General features: G+C 42.9%; 1 protein-coding gene and 1 pseudogene across 1 annotated transcript in view; both read right to left on the bottom strand.

Annotated features, from left to right (window-relative positions):
• LOC146797512 (contactin-3-like) overlaps window positions 1-15,384 on the bottom strand; it is an 869,316-nt gene that overhangs the window by 641,063 nt on the left and 212,869 nt on the right. The gene's annotated exons all lie outside the window — the stretch shown is intronic.
• On the bottom strand, window positions 2,971-3,845 carry LOC146797513 (2-acylglycerol O-acyltransferase 2-B pseudogene; annotated as a pseudogene).

The following is a 15,384-nucleotide window of genomic DNA, read 5'->3' as shown; positions in this document are numbered from 1 at the left end:
ACTCCTGAAAACATACTAAAATTGGCTTACACCCAATTGCCATATTTCATTTACTCATAAGACCATAGTAAAGTAGTACTACATGTACCCAGGGCCTGCAAATGGTGCTCGTGAGTCTGCAGCGCTTATCATGCCACCCACTGAAGTAGCCTATCCTAAAACATTGCAGCGTGTGTACAATTTTAAACTGTGAATTCGACCAGGCAAAATAAATCCTTTGCCAAGCCTAAACCTTTCCTTTAATACATATGTCACCCCTAGGTTAGGCCCTACCCAACCCACACAGTGTATTTACACAGCTAGGCATGCACTGCTAAGTTTTACCTGTTCTGGTAGCAAAATATTTTTACACTTTTTTTCACTACTGTGATGCCTACCTCTCCCACAAGGTTAACATTGGGTTGCCTTATTACTTTTAATAAGTGCTATCATTTGACAAGTAGAAATGTCATGTTTGGTCTCAAAACACTTGCAATTTTTAAAATCCTCTTTAATGATAATGTTGGATTTGAAGTCACAATTCTGAAATGCCACTTTTAGAAAGTTGGCATTTGTTTGTCCTAACCATTTAATGCATGCAGCCTGTGTACTGGGTCATATGACTGGGTGTAGTTGGCAGATAGCCTTTGTGTATTCCTTCAAGACAGTGAGACGAAGGGGAGAAGCTGTTGGCAGAATGGGCCTCCAGCCAGGATTGGAGGGGAATAGCTGTTTCCTGCCATACTTACATTTCAAAGGGGCTGCCACCAAACACTCGCACAGAACTTCACACCATACTTTTTTCACTCTAGACCCATTGGAACCAGATCAAGGAAGGAAATAATTTCCACAATCAGATGTGGAAGGGAGTCTGTAGGTTTCTCCCACTTCAAAGTTGGCACCAGGTATTAAAATAGGAAGCGCAGACCCAAATCTTCAGTTCACTCTTGGACCTGTGGAGGGCCCTCAGAAGGACTGCCGTGTACACCAGAGGACAACACTGATGATTGAGCGCTGCCTTGCTTCTTCATCCCAGGACTACCAGAGTGACTCCAAAGGTCAGGTGGCTTACCTGTACTAAGCTACTGGGACACAACAAGATAGATAGCTCCCTGCAGCTTCTCAGCTGACCTGCTGCACTGGACCTGCCTCTGGACCTGCCTGAGCCCTGCTGGCCTCTGATGGTGCGAGCTACAGATCCCAAAGACGTGGCTCCCCAGGTTCTGGACTCTTGTCTGGCATCAGTTGAGCTACTTCTGTGAAGAAAGAGAGAAATCCTGAAGTTTTGACCTCTTCAGGTCCACAAACAAGCCTGTTCATGCCGAGATACTGCTGCTCAAGTCGACTGCCAATGTGAATCTCCGAGCTACCATGACTGGCAGTGATGACCGGCAAACTGAGATCTGCACTTTGATCTACAGTCCCCGGTGACAGCAAACAAGAAGCTCCAACAACGCTGGTCTGCGATGCCACACAGGATCTTTGTGCTACAGTGACGACTATCCACAACATCAGAATTGCTCTGTGCACAACAGCGATGACTGTCCACAATGCTCTCCTTGCTGCCTCCTCCACCACAAAGAGTCCATCTTCATGTCAATCTTCAAGAAAGTAACCTTTTAGTGGGAAAAACCTAGCTCCTGCATGTGACCCTCCCGCCAGTGTGGTAGGTCTGAACATGTGAGTTTCCCCTGCCTAGCATACCCAGGCGCACATGAGTGGCACTTTGTGCATTTTAGACACTATGCATTCCTACATCTTTCAAATTGCATATTTCCAGTTCCACTGATTTAATTTATTGTTGTTTTGGTCTAAAACTATTTAATATATTTGACTCTATATTTCTAAATTGGTGTGGGATTTGTCCTGTGTTGTATTTTCACTTTATTACTGGTTGTGTGCTGCATACATTTTTTTCTCATTGCCTCTAAGCTATGCCTGACTGCTTTTGTGCCAAGCTACCAGAGTGTTAAGCACATGTTAATTTAGTGTCTTTTGTGGTTGATCCTGACAGGAATTGTGGTAACTACTTAAGAAGGATCTTCACTTCTCTAAATCAAAAACCCTATTAGCTAAAGTAAGGAACATAAGTAGCTGCAATTATAGAGAGAAATTAAGCAACTGAGAAAAAAAGCAACCTAGACCAACAAGGGGCATGTCTGCAAAGTGGAATATTTCTGTGTCACCTCTCTCACATTAGAAAGAGCCTAAGTGTGAGGGACATTGTATTTAAGATGACATTTCATGGTCAGCAGTGAGGAAAAACAGAAATATTATGATGTGGGTGAAAATGTGCCCAGGGATGTCATCATGGAATGTCCTCTAAAAATATAGAATAGACTGTGTAATAAAACACTTGTCTATTTCTTTACTTAAATCCCAATTTCCCTATTTTCTGAAGCTTGAATTTGTACTTGTAACACTTATATCATTGATTCTTTATCTTCCACTCATAACGCCTTGTTTTTTTCTCAAACTTCAATCTGTTTGACCTTTCTTCTTTACTCATCTCGAATTACTCTAACATAATATTGAATTTTCTTTAAGTTTCAAGTTCAAATTTCATAAAAACAGTTTCTCTTATCCGTAAGCTTTCTTCTTTTTCATTAGATGTTGGCTCCTATTTCTGTATTTCTTTATTGGTAGCATACACAGGCCTCCTCTCCGTTCACAGAACACCGAGGCCACCTTCTTGCAATAGAAAGTACTTAGTCTCATTAATTTGCCAACATATGATATAACACAACATTTCACCATCCAACCCAGCCATGAATCAAGTGAACCGTACTACCCCGGGCTGCATCGGCAGAAACATGGAGTATACCTTTCCCCTGTAAGAAAATCACCCAGCAATGCAGGCATCTGTGAAGGGCTTCACCTGCTGACGGGATTGCCTGTGTAAACCCTTCTCCCCCAATAGTCTTTGAAAGACATGCGATGTAGTAAATGCCACTTAATCCTCCATTTGAGGTTGAAAAATCTGTCCTTAGATCAGGTTGAGATGTTTGCTCTCGGAGTATTGTCCACCATGATGGGCTCCCCAACAACAGTATGGATGGGATGCCAGAAGGACAGGAGACCAAAGCTGGACTGGAAGACACCATGGGCATGGAAGAGTGGCAGTGCCACACCCATCTTCTTCTGCAGCCCTTCCTGTATTGTCCTGATCAGCAAGCCACGAGGGTTCTCCACCTGGTTGAAGAGCTCATTCTCCCCAAAAGAGAACACTGGAACGAGGTGTGCCCCATGCACCATTGCCATCTTGATGAAGCCCTTCCGGCTGAGGATCTGGAGGCTCAGGGCCCCTGGGCGAGCATCGAGAGACTCCGGGGTTCAACCCACTGGAGCCATGGCCACCTGCCCTCCACCTTTCTGACTCAGAAGATAAGCAGTACTTGATTTATCTGAAGACACCAATCCTCCACCCATGATTTAGTCCCTGAAGAAGGGCACCTTGAACCAGAAGGGTAGCATCAGCAGGTGTGACGTTAGGCCAATGAAGAGTTGTGAGAAGCCAGTGGCCTCAGTGCAGAAGTTGCCAAAGGCGCCAGCGACCAGTATGCCGTGGGGATGGAATCCAAAAATGTAGTTGTGCTTCGGGTCCAAGTCAACAGTTTTTACCAACGTGAGGGGCAAGTAGTCTCTGAAATGAGACCAAAGCCTCCAGTTCCTAATCCATCTTGACCTGCGACCTCCAGAAGAAGACATGACCCTGTCCAGGTAGAGCCAGGGCCTGTGAAATAGGGCCAGCTACCAGTAGTCGCTGAGGAGCACTGAGCTAGAGCAAGGAAGGAGAAGATCCATTTGAGCACTGCCGCTGTCTGCAGCCTCCTGCTCAGGTGCAGGTGCATGGGGGCGAATTGTATCTTTATTGTGGTGTAGTCCTGGCTTCTCTCCTGGTGCTGATCCTCGGTAGCCCTGGGGTCCGTGCATTGATGGGAACCAGAGGTTGCAGGGAGCGGGGCTATTTCTGTATTACATTTCTGTGTTGTTATGGACATGAGTATCTTTAAACTCATCAGTCATCCTCTCTATTTTTTCTACTCAAATATGTACTTGATCATTTGAATTCCGAACAGTCATGTTGTTTTTTATCTGTCTTGACTCTACCCTCAACATGGATCTACTTATAAATTGACATCTCCTTTATCCCCCCCTTAGCATCTTTTAGATGTACTACTTATCCCATTCTATATCTACTTATTTAAAACTGTTCATTTCCTTTTCCTCTCCATTCTATAATTCACAAATGATGGCCCATGAACATTAATAAATTATATCATGCAGCATACATGCTAAAAGCCTAACAAAGATGAATCGGCCTTCTTCATCCTTGTCATGATTCATTGCAGTTCAACCTGGGGTGATGGGAACACTGATCATATAACAATATTAGGTTTTTTCTAAGCCTGACTTAATCTCTTTGTATCAGTATAAGCAGCTCCCAGTCTTGGCATTGAGTCATTTGCATAAGCTAGCTCAAGCACCTAGTAGCCAATGATGTCCAAGAGGTAGGCCATCTTTTGTTTGTCAGACAGGTAGTTTAGAGACTTGGCTATATCTGTTGTCACTCTTTGGATACATTTTCATACTTTAATGAAGGAGAACAGTTAGACAACTAGTTCTGGATGTGTCCAAAGGAGCAGAAATTGAGGTGCAATATCAGCGTAATGCTAATTTCATGGATTATATGGACCTACCAGAGAACACAATACTGACTAATACAATATCATTGTCATTATACAGTCTTACCATGGGCATTTAAAGGATCTTAAAACTCAAATAAAAAATCATAAAGTGTAAATATTGAAAGAACATGATAGATTGCTACCAGTGCATTTTGCACGGAGGCATAACAGCACTATATACAGCTGATATTAATGTGAATGAAGCTAAAATTAGCCTTGTGAGAATCCTGTCATTTGTTAGAAAGTCAGATATATCACAAGGAAGATAAAGGGCTAATTGTCTCACTGTTTTCAATTCACCAACATATGCACACTTGAAAAAGACAAGCAAAGGCTGCTGGTTTGTTCCACCATAAAACATGACAGTGTCTCATAAAATTATGTTAACCATTGTGTAAGAAAATGGGCTATTAGTTGAGAAGGTTGGAAGCCCCTCTCAATTATTAAACACAGTCTTTGCCAGGGCGAACCACAAAAAGCCATACATAACTTGTGCTCAATGTGTAATTGCTTGACACAAAATCAGTTAGGCTTTTTAGAAGTAATGTAAGGGGTATTTATGCAACACTCAAAAGTGAAAATACAACACAAGACAAATCACAGCCCAATGTAGAAAAATAAATAAAAAATAATATTTTTTTACAGCAAAACAAATTAAATCCAATCAGTTGAACTGGGGAATAGTTTTTAAAGGAAAATAGGGCCACAAAGAGCAAAGTGCCAACCCTGGGTATCTGGTTGAACAATTGTGGACAAAGTCACAGATAAAGACTGACCATGATGGACTGCAGTCACATACAGAAACCAGAAATGTCTTGTTACAGACTTAGAAACATTTTGGGACTGTTAGAAATGGGGGTCTCTAGTTGTCAGAGGTAGGTACCTTTGTCCAAATAGGGACCCTTGCTTCTAGTCAGTGTAAAGGGGATACACACTTTAGATAACCCCTGCTCAACCCCTCGGTAGCCTGGCACAAGCTTATCCCAAAGGCAATGGGTAAAGTATTTGTACCAACACTCACAGTAACACAGTGATAACACCACAAATGGACACCACACCGGTTAAAAAAAATAAAGTATCTTTATTTAAACTTAACAAGACCAAAACGACAAAAATCCAACATACAAGTGTTAAGAAAAATGACTTTCAAAAGGTTTTAGCAACTGAGTCCATAGAAAACTATGGATGCATGATTTCTTGTAAAGTACCTGTGGTTGTGACAAAATTCACCAAGCCAAGCAGCCGCTGCGATGGGATTCGTCGAAAAACAGAGGTGCTTTGATTCCTGAGACCTTCGTGGATGTGATGCGGTGCTTCGGGTTCAGTCTGTAGGGGGAACTGATGCATCGATTCTGAGATGACTCCGATCCTCTGGTGATGCGTTGGGGAAAACTTGCCGCACAGGGACGATGCGTGGAAATCCGGGATGCGTCGGCGAACGATGCGGCGGCGTTGAGCAGCGCTGCGTTGATTTCTTCAGTTGCAATCCCTCGATGTGTCGATTCTTGCAGCTGCGACAGGTACTGTGTCAATTTCAGCAGCAATGGTGCGGGGAGATTCTTCTAGCACCAAGGCTTTGCATCGGAAAAACTGTCTCAAGAAGAGAGATGCATCGATTTTCTTGTTGTTGCGTTGCTTTCCAGCTCCCAGTAGCAGAAACAACCTCCAGAGGCCACACACAGCCCCAGGCACTCCTGGCAAGTCATAACTCCCGTCAAGGAGTTCAGGGGAGCTGGGGGTGAAGTCTTTGTGTTCCTGAGACTTCAAAACAGGAGGCAAGCTTTACTCAAGCCCTTGTAGACTTTCCTCAAGCAGGGGACACATCACACAGCAAAGTCCTTCTCCTTTCCTTGGCAGAAACAGCAACTGCAGGCCAACCCCAGACACACAGCAAGGCAGTACTTCTCCTCAGTTTTCCAGCTCTTCTCCTTTGCAAAGGTTCCTCTTGATTCCAGAAGTATCCTAAAGTTCAGGGGTTTTATGTCTAATATTTATACCCCAAAATGTCTTTGCTCTCTTTCTGCAAAGGGTCTCTGAGCCCAGTCCAAACCAGTTCTGTCCTCTTTGGTGCAGCTGCCCGGCAGGAGGTGGAGACAGCTTTGTGTAAGGCAGTCAGGCCCTATTCAGGTGCAAGGGAAATATCCTCCCACCACTTTAAATGCAGGCCGGGCCAATTCAGGTGCTAGTGAGAACTCCTCCCCCTACTTTGAATGCAGCCCAGGTCTATTCAGCCCAGCCCTGACTAATTCAAGAAAGGCAGGACACACATCAACCCCCCGGTGGCTGTCTGAGAGAATGCACCTCCTCAGCCCCTGTCAGAGGCACACAGAATTGTTAAACAAGAAAATGCCTACTTTCTAAAAGTGGCATTTTCAACCACACAGTTAAAAAACCATCTTCTGTAAAAGATGTGTTATTAAATTCTGAGTTCAGAGAGCCTAAACTTTATTTTCCCATCTTATACCTATGGGAAGATATGCTTGTAAAATGTTACAAAGCATTCCCCATTCCGTCCTATGGGGCAAGATAGCCTTTCAATAGTGAAAAACAGAATTGGTAGTAGTTCACTATCATGACATGTTACACACATGAGTACATGTTTACCTTTCACATACACTGCACCCTGACGGGGGGAGTACCTTGGCCTACCATAGGTGTGTCCTATATGTAAGAAAAGGGAAGGTTAGGGCCTGGCAAGTGGGTACACTTGCAAAGGAATGTCTATATTACGGTTGCACACCCTATTTTCATGAGTTTTTCTAGTGAAAAGTTAATCTGTGTAATGAGGTTTATTGAGAAGAGGAAAGAGGAATAGCATATCGGCATTAAGACAGGACCTATCTCCCTGACGAAGGGCTGATGCCCGAAATGCATTGGGGTATCGGTGTAATGAGATAACTTACCTCACAATTGATATGCATATGAGAGGAATCATATGAATCAAATTTTTGAAAAGAGAAGCATAAAATAAAGATGTAAAAACAAAATAAAAGAATTTGGAAGAACCGAATAACATCGATTATTTTTTTAAGTGGATGAAAATTCGAAAAGCGGCAACAAAGATGCCAGGAGTGCTTATTGAGTCCGCTCATTCCTCGTTGGAGGGCGCCATTTTCCAAGTGGGTGCACTTGCCAAGTCGAGGTGGCAGTTAGCAAACTGCGCACAGGCACTGCAGTGGCAGGCTTGCAACATCTTTTCAGGGCCACTCATGTGGATAGCGCAATCAGTGCTGCAGGCCCAATAGTAGTATTTGATTTACCAGCCCCGGCACACCCAGTGCACATTACTAAGGGCTGACCAGTAAATCAAAATATACCAATCAGGGAGAACCAATCATGTTCACAATTCACACAAAGAGCATATGCACTTTAGCACTGATTAGCAGATGTAAAGTGCCCAGAGTCCTAAAACCAACAACAACAGGTCAGGAAAAAAAAGGTGGAAGAATCAAAAAGTTTGAGGATAACCCTGCAAAAAAGGGCCAAGTCCAACAGGGACGTAGAAAAATGTCAAGATGGTAGAGTCTCAGTGAGTCAAGGCACCCCATGGAGCCGTTGGACGAAGTAGTCTTAGTGTGTCCGTCAACGAAGACAGGAAAAAGCTCCAAGAGGTAAAAGCCAATTTTTTGCACTGAGAAGGGGTGCTGGTTGACGTCACGTCTGATGTAGATTTATAGCTTTGGATATGGTAGTTTTTCTGGAGCTCAGATGAGCCCAAGAGGATGAGGTTGAGGAGAAGTCCCAGCTTTTAGGATTAGGTGGGTTAGTTGAATAGGAGGAGTCCACTGTAGCCCCAAAAAATGGGTCCGGGACCGGGAGGGCAACAGCAGCTGTCAGTCAGATCAAATTGTTACTGGTCAGCTGGGAAGATGCCAGGCAGGTCTCCAAAGCTTGTTGAGTCACTGTAGCTCACACTGGAGGTAAGCCAGCAAGCACTTAGAGTCACTCTGATGGTCCTACATTCAAGGGAGCAGGTTGAGTCTTCCTTCCTCAGGCAGGAGGACAGTTCTAGCAACAGGGCCATCCTTCTTCTGAGTCTTCCACAGGGGGTCTAAGATTGCTACCTTTTATTCCTAGTGCCAGCCTTTGTATGGGGGACGACCCCTGGGCCCCTTGAAACAAGTTCTGTAAAGTTCCCCTGTCCTTCATTTAAAGTATAAGTGGGACTGGGTCCAGCTACTCCTCACCATCTTGGCAGGATGGCCCATCCTGTCCTCACCTAGCCCCCCTTTGTCCCCATTTCTTGAAGGAACCTACAGCCCATCACTGGAGAGACGGCCACAGTCATGTGAGCCTCCTTACTGGCAGAAGCGCACAATTGATTTGGACACAAAAATGCAACTTTTTTCCAAAGGTAAGAAGTGAAAAGGGGACCCCTCACACTATAGATCTATCAACAATTTCAAGAAGGCTATGTAATGGTTCTGTACCCCTCAATGCTAAAACTTGTTGCAGACGTTACTTAAATGTTTTAATAAAGATATCTTCTCACTGATGTACCACACTTACTTTCATTTAAAAGTCAAAATTCCAAATGGCATTGAATGTTCATAGTCGAAAAGAAAAGGAAAAGGAGACAAGAAAACAGTACACTCTGGGACAGAGAAATTATATTTTCTGTGGACTGGTCCATTTCTGAAATTATATTAATGAGGAAGTACAAGACAACAAATTACATAAATTGTAACTTAAGACCACAAAATTAAAAATGGAAATCTCATATAAATGACATAACTTGGCTGTACACAAAAAGTGACTTGTTTTTAGGTTCTTAGGTAGTATTAGGTTATCAAGGGCTTGAGGAATATATCAATACACTTGTGGGACGTTCAAGAATCAAATTTACTTCTGAAATAATTGGCCACCCTGAATCTTTGTGAATTTTGGGGAGGATTTATATCAATGAGGTGTGGGGATTCTTATTGTATGAGTACTCCTCTTCTTTTTTTTAGAGACCCATCCCTCATATGTTACTTCCTTCAGGAGCTCCTCTATTTTCCTCATAATCATGAGACTTGGATCCTCTTGAATCTTTTTATAGTGTTCTTCATACTGCAGTTGCCTCAGTATTTCATGTTCGTATTGGTTCCGGTCCATGATGACTATGGCGCCTCCTTTATCTGCTGGTTTAATTATTATGTCCTGGTTTGATTTCAATCTCAGGAGGGCTTCATGTTCTTCTTTGGACAGATTATGCTTTATATATTTCTTTTCCTTTTCAATACTGTTGATATCCTTTAGTAGTGTTATCACAAATGTTTGTAGTTCTATGGACATATTTAGAGTTGGTAAGAGGATATCTAAATAAAAAATAAGAAGTCGAGTAAAATCGCCAACAAGCTTTTGCATTGAGAGGTACGGAACTGTTAGAATAGTTGATGCATCCATGGTGTGAGGGGTCCCCTTTGCATTTCTTACATTAAATGATCCCACCCCTCATTACCCCAACAGGATCTCTCAATTTTTCAATATATACCTTTCAAAGGTGGCATTTTCAGAATTGTTGCTTAAAAATCTGACTTTACTTTTAAAGTGGATTTTATATTACGATTTGTTTGAGTGTAAATATAAATTCTCTACCTGCTCCCTATCTGAAATTAGCACCTATTAAATGTAATAAGGTAACCTAGTATTAGTCAATGGGAGAAATAGGCCTTAAAACAGTGAAAAATGATTTTAGGGTTTTTCCCCACTAAGATATGTAAAACTTAAGCACACATGTATGCCACCATATGAGCCTTTAGGGCCTAACTTAGAGTGAATTATAAATGTTAAAAAGGAAGGTTTAGGCCTGCCAAAGATTTATTTTGGCAGGAGAAAAGGGTAGTTTGAAGCTGCACAAAGACTACTTTGGTGGGTGGTACAAGGAGTGCTGCTGCCCTACTAGTAGAATTTAGTTTGCAGTCTCTGGCATGTTTAGTACCATTTACTAGGTACTTACAAGTAAATTGACGGAGCAAATTAGGTGTAATGCGCAAGCAATTTACCACTTGTTAGCTGGGGGAAAGTGCACAGAATCCTAATGCCAACAAAAACAAGGTGAGAAACAAAAATCAAACAATCTGGGGGTAACCATGCCTAAAGGGCCAAATCCAACACAATGTTACAATCTTCCCAAAATTACTATCACCACTAGTTCAGTGTCGCCTTGATAAGGTATTTGACAGAGAGTATTGTTAGGAAGATCATGTCCAAATTCAAGGCATGTATACCAATATGCTGTTTACCTGCAGGGCTAACAGGCAAGCAGCATTACCCAAAGCAATTTCTAGGTAGTTTCAGGTTTTTGAAGATGCCTGTATTGAACTTGTTGAATATTGCTAAAAAAGGTTTGTTAAAAATATATAACCCTACATGACATGTTGGAAAGTATGGTAGAAATGCTGACAGATCTTATTCAAAGACTGCAGTAGGTGGGATACGGTGAGGATGAATGGCATACAAAGCATTTAAAGGGGTAAATTCTTGAAATGGCTGGGGAGAGTACTGTGAAGAAAGAAAAAATAAGCAAAGACGTAGATTAAGCAGATAGAACCACCTGTCAGTCAATTATGCTGAATAGTGTTAACTTTTTGAGATGGACAGTTAAAGAGATCAGTTGAAGAGATTGGGAGACAGATTGTGATGGGTGAAATTACAATGATGCAGTGGGAGGCTAGGTGAATGGCAATGGCATGTGGGTCACTGTGTGACACAGGAGTAGAAAATGGAGATATTGAGGTTTGGGATGAGATGACAAGTGATATAGAGAGCTGGGCTGAGGTGTCAGGTGAGAGGCTTTGGGGAGTGGCAATACGAAGAGACGATCACAAGAAATACAAGGCATGGACGTCTATGAAGTAAAAGAGAGAGTTAGACCGGTGAGAGAGGGTTTGTGAACTGCTACAGCCATGAGTAAAGAATGATGCACCAAGTAGGAAATTTGGAAAGGGGAGTAGCAGAAAATAACAGTAATTGGAACTAGGAAAGCACAAAGGTGGTTGTCTCAGGGGGCAGAAAGTAGTGACAGATATCAGAGAGGTCAAGGGGATAGGCAGAAATGACATCCCTGGTGTAGGCTTTAAATTGCAGTCTCAGGCCCAAATTCTGATACTGTCACGGAATGTAGCACAGCACCCAAGGAGGCTATGGTGCATTACATGACAGGGAGAGAGCAGGAGAGTGCCATATTCACAGAGATATGGTACTCTCCTCCCCTCTCCCTAAAGCCGCCACTGATTCCAGCTGCCGTGCACCAGGCACACACCTTAGCGCCATAGTTCTAGGGTGCCTGCCTGAGTCTAGCATAGGTTTTGTACAGGAAGGGTACCCTTTCTGTACGAGATATTCTACCTGGACACACTTCAAAGCTTTTCCTACTTTGTATTTGTGCTGCACAGTGCAGCACGCATGCAAAGTCGATAAATAGAGAAATGAAAACTTTCTCTTTTTAACGCCTGCTTGTGAGCAGCAATAATTTTTGGTGCTAAGCCCTGTCTACTGATGTGAGAAGTTAGGGTTTAGCATAAAAAAGCATGGGTGGTTGCATGGGAAAGCCCATGTACCACCCATGTAATGCCCCCTTCATGTAAATTAACACAAAGCCGCGTTTTGCGCTGCTTTGCGTTATTTTTCTAGACTAACCTACACTAATATCAATTAGAGTTGCTCTGTTAATCCCCAAATAGGTTTAGCGTCGGGTCAGCATTACAAAAGTAAAGCTAACCCAATGATAAACCTTTGTCAATCTGGGCCTAAGACTCCATTATAAGGGACACAATATTACCGCATTAGCCTTCTCACACCATCGATCATAATCCTGTGCCACAGGTATCAGTAATTCCGGAATTTGGACCCAGGGCATTGCTAAAATGCACGTGATAAGTGAAAAATACATGAAATTATGTGTTTCTGCACCACTTCCTGCATGGGTTTCCTAATGTGTGAGCTGTTTTTTAGCTGGAAATTTTACAAGCTCAAGTAGGTCAAATGAGAAATGACTGACCTGAAGTTCTCCCAATGATGTTGGCCATATTAGAAATTACAGACCTCTCATAAGAATGGACTAGCAGACGAGAACAGTACCGACTTAAATCATTTACTAGGGAAACAATGCTTACTGACTCTCCGTTTTTGTGCTCTTTTTGTGAAAGCTAGACAGGAAAGCTAATGGGCGTTGCACCGTAACAATTTCCCCCCAAAATAAATATATAAATAAACAATCAATGAAAACACAGGTTTTCTTTCAACACTGACCATTTCAGATGCAAACTAAATTATCCCCTTTCCCTTTCAATAACTCCTCGTCTCTTTACAATAGTGCTATCGTGATTTCATGATTTCAGTTTTGCATAATTGCTTCACATCCTCCTAACGATTCATTGATGCTTTAGGTTTTTCGATCAGGATGTCTGATGTGAGGCTTTACTGAAAACTATTAATATTGTTTTTGTGTATTTTGCAGGACATTGATTCAACACTATGCAATTTAGCACAGAATATTCTGCCGTCAATAAAATACTGGCGCCACCTTGAACTAATATAAGGGAATAGATTCTGTTCGTAGAGAGTAATTGCCCGAACAGCTCATCAATTGTGCTAATTACAAATCGGCAAACTGACATATATTTGGTGGCTATGATATGGTCGAGCCTGTCTTTAGTGACCTAAATGCTGAAGAGTCAAGGAAGAGAAAATGTAGCGGATTATTGAGGCTCGTAAATGGAATAGGTGGAAGTAGTTCGGGCCACAAAAACTGTGGGTTGTGCAAAAATAATGCTCAAAGATGAATGTCATGCCACAATCTGAGGACTTGGAGAAGAGATAGACATTGCAAACTATGCAAACCTGGGGCCACTATGCATGGCAAACAGGTCATGATAAGGAATTGTCAAACTATGGGCAGAATTAATACATTGTTTAGCTGGACCTGAAAGTAGACGAGGATTCTCACTGCGAATTGCCCAAAGTGAAATTCCTCTACAAGTGGCCAGTGATTCTGGATCAAGTAACCATTCGTCCAGGGACACCGGACTTAGTTTTAAGTGGTTCAGTGACACACCAGGTGATTGTGAAATCACAAATTACTATTCGAGCGAAGAAATCGAATGGCTCTCACCCACCCTCTCCTGCCCTCAGCGGGAGTAGATAACACTCCTTGCCCTGTTGGGCTTCCATCTACCCTCTCACCCAGCTTCCGGCTGTCAACCCACAGCACTCATCTGGACACCATTTACCACCTGGTCAAAGTAGATGCTAAATGACAAAGAGAAATGTGTTTATTTGGAGCCTGGGTTCAGGAATCGCATGGGGAATTTTACCAAGGATGTGGGCGGGATATTCTGCTCCACCAACGGAATTGGTGAGATTTTGGGCTCTCTGCATTATTCATGAATGCAGTTCTGGCCAAAAATCCACAATATGCGAGCTGGCGAATGGAAGCGATATTTGGCATCTCATAGCTTAATTTAATAACCCCTTCAGTCACCGGTGTTTGCGAGCAGTCATGGTCAAAGGGCTGCCGTTCGAGTAGATTTCCTGCAGCTCGTGTAGATTTTCTACTTGAGCAGCAGCAAAATCAATTTGAATGGGTGTGCACTCTTGTGCAACGCATGGTGCAGCTTGCACTGATTTTCAGCGCTGCTCACTCTACCAGCACTAAATCGCAGTGCTGCCCACCCCAGAATATAACCTGGAATTCACTGGTCCATATTTTAGACTCTCCTCTTCGACCTTGTAATTCCCATTATTTGGTGTGTTGATCCAGCCTGGAATCAGGTTATGCCCGCATCAAATATTAGGCTTATTGTAATGTGTTATGTTATGTTATGTAGATTTGTACAGCGTGGTTTATGAGGGTATTCAGGTACTGAAGCAGGTGTATAGGCATGAGGCTAAGGGTGAAGTGAGTGAGTCAGCCTTGGGGTATTATTTGAAGAGCCAGGTCTTCAGCTTCCACTGTAATTCAAGGAGCGAGGAGGAGGCCCTGATATGTAGAGTGAGGTCATTCCAGGTTTTCAAAGCAATGTAAGAGAAAGCTACATCTCCTGTTCTACTTTTGCGGATACAGGGTTGTTTATGTGATTAAGAGTGAGGCTGAGCACAGGTGTCTGATGGATTGGTAGAAGGGAAGTTGTTTTTTTAAGATATATTGGTCTTATGTTGTGTAATCCCTTGTATGCATGCCTGAGGAGTTTGAATTGGCACCATTTATGTATGGGGAGCAAGTGGAGCTCTCTGAGATGTGGTGTGATGTGGGTGCATCATGGGAGGTCTACGATGATTCTTGCTGTGGCATTCTGGATGGTCTGGAGACAGTGGAGGAGGTAGTTGGAGATCCATTCCACGGTCCAGTATTTTGCGGATTTCATCTGTGGCCATGATCAGTGCTAATTCTGAGATGTGGTTGCTCCGAAAAGCTGAGTGGGTGTGGTCAAGCAACTTGTGGGGTTTAAGGTGGTTGGTGAGTTGTTTGTTGATAGCCTTCTCTGTCACTTTGACTGGGTATGGGAGCAGGGAGATGGGTCAGAAGTTGCTCCGCTCGATGAGGTCGGCCAATAGTTTTGAGGAGGGCTGCATGTTTCCAGTTTTCATGCAAGGTGGCTAATTTGACAGAGGAGTTGATGATGTTGTGAGGAATTTGCTGATCTATGGCACTCCCATGTTGTAGATGTGATGAGGGGAGGGATCCATTGGTACCCCGGAGTGGACTGTGGAATGGAGTGGAATATGACACCTA

Source organism: Triturus cristatus, chromosome 9 (assembly GCF_964204655.1).
Source record: "Triturus cristatus chromosome 9, aTriCri1.1, whole genome shotgun sequence".
Taxonomy (NCBI): domain Eukaryota; kingdom Metazoa; phylum Chordata; class Amphibia; order Caudata; family Salamandridae; genus Triturus; species Triturus cristatus.
The sequence above is the reverse complement of the archived record's forward strand: the minus strand, read 5'-3'. Positions and strand labels throughout refer to the sequence as shown.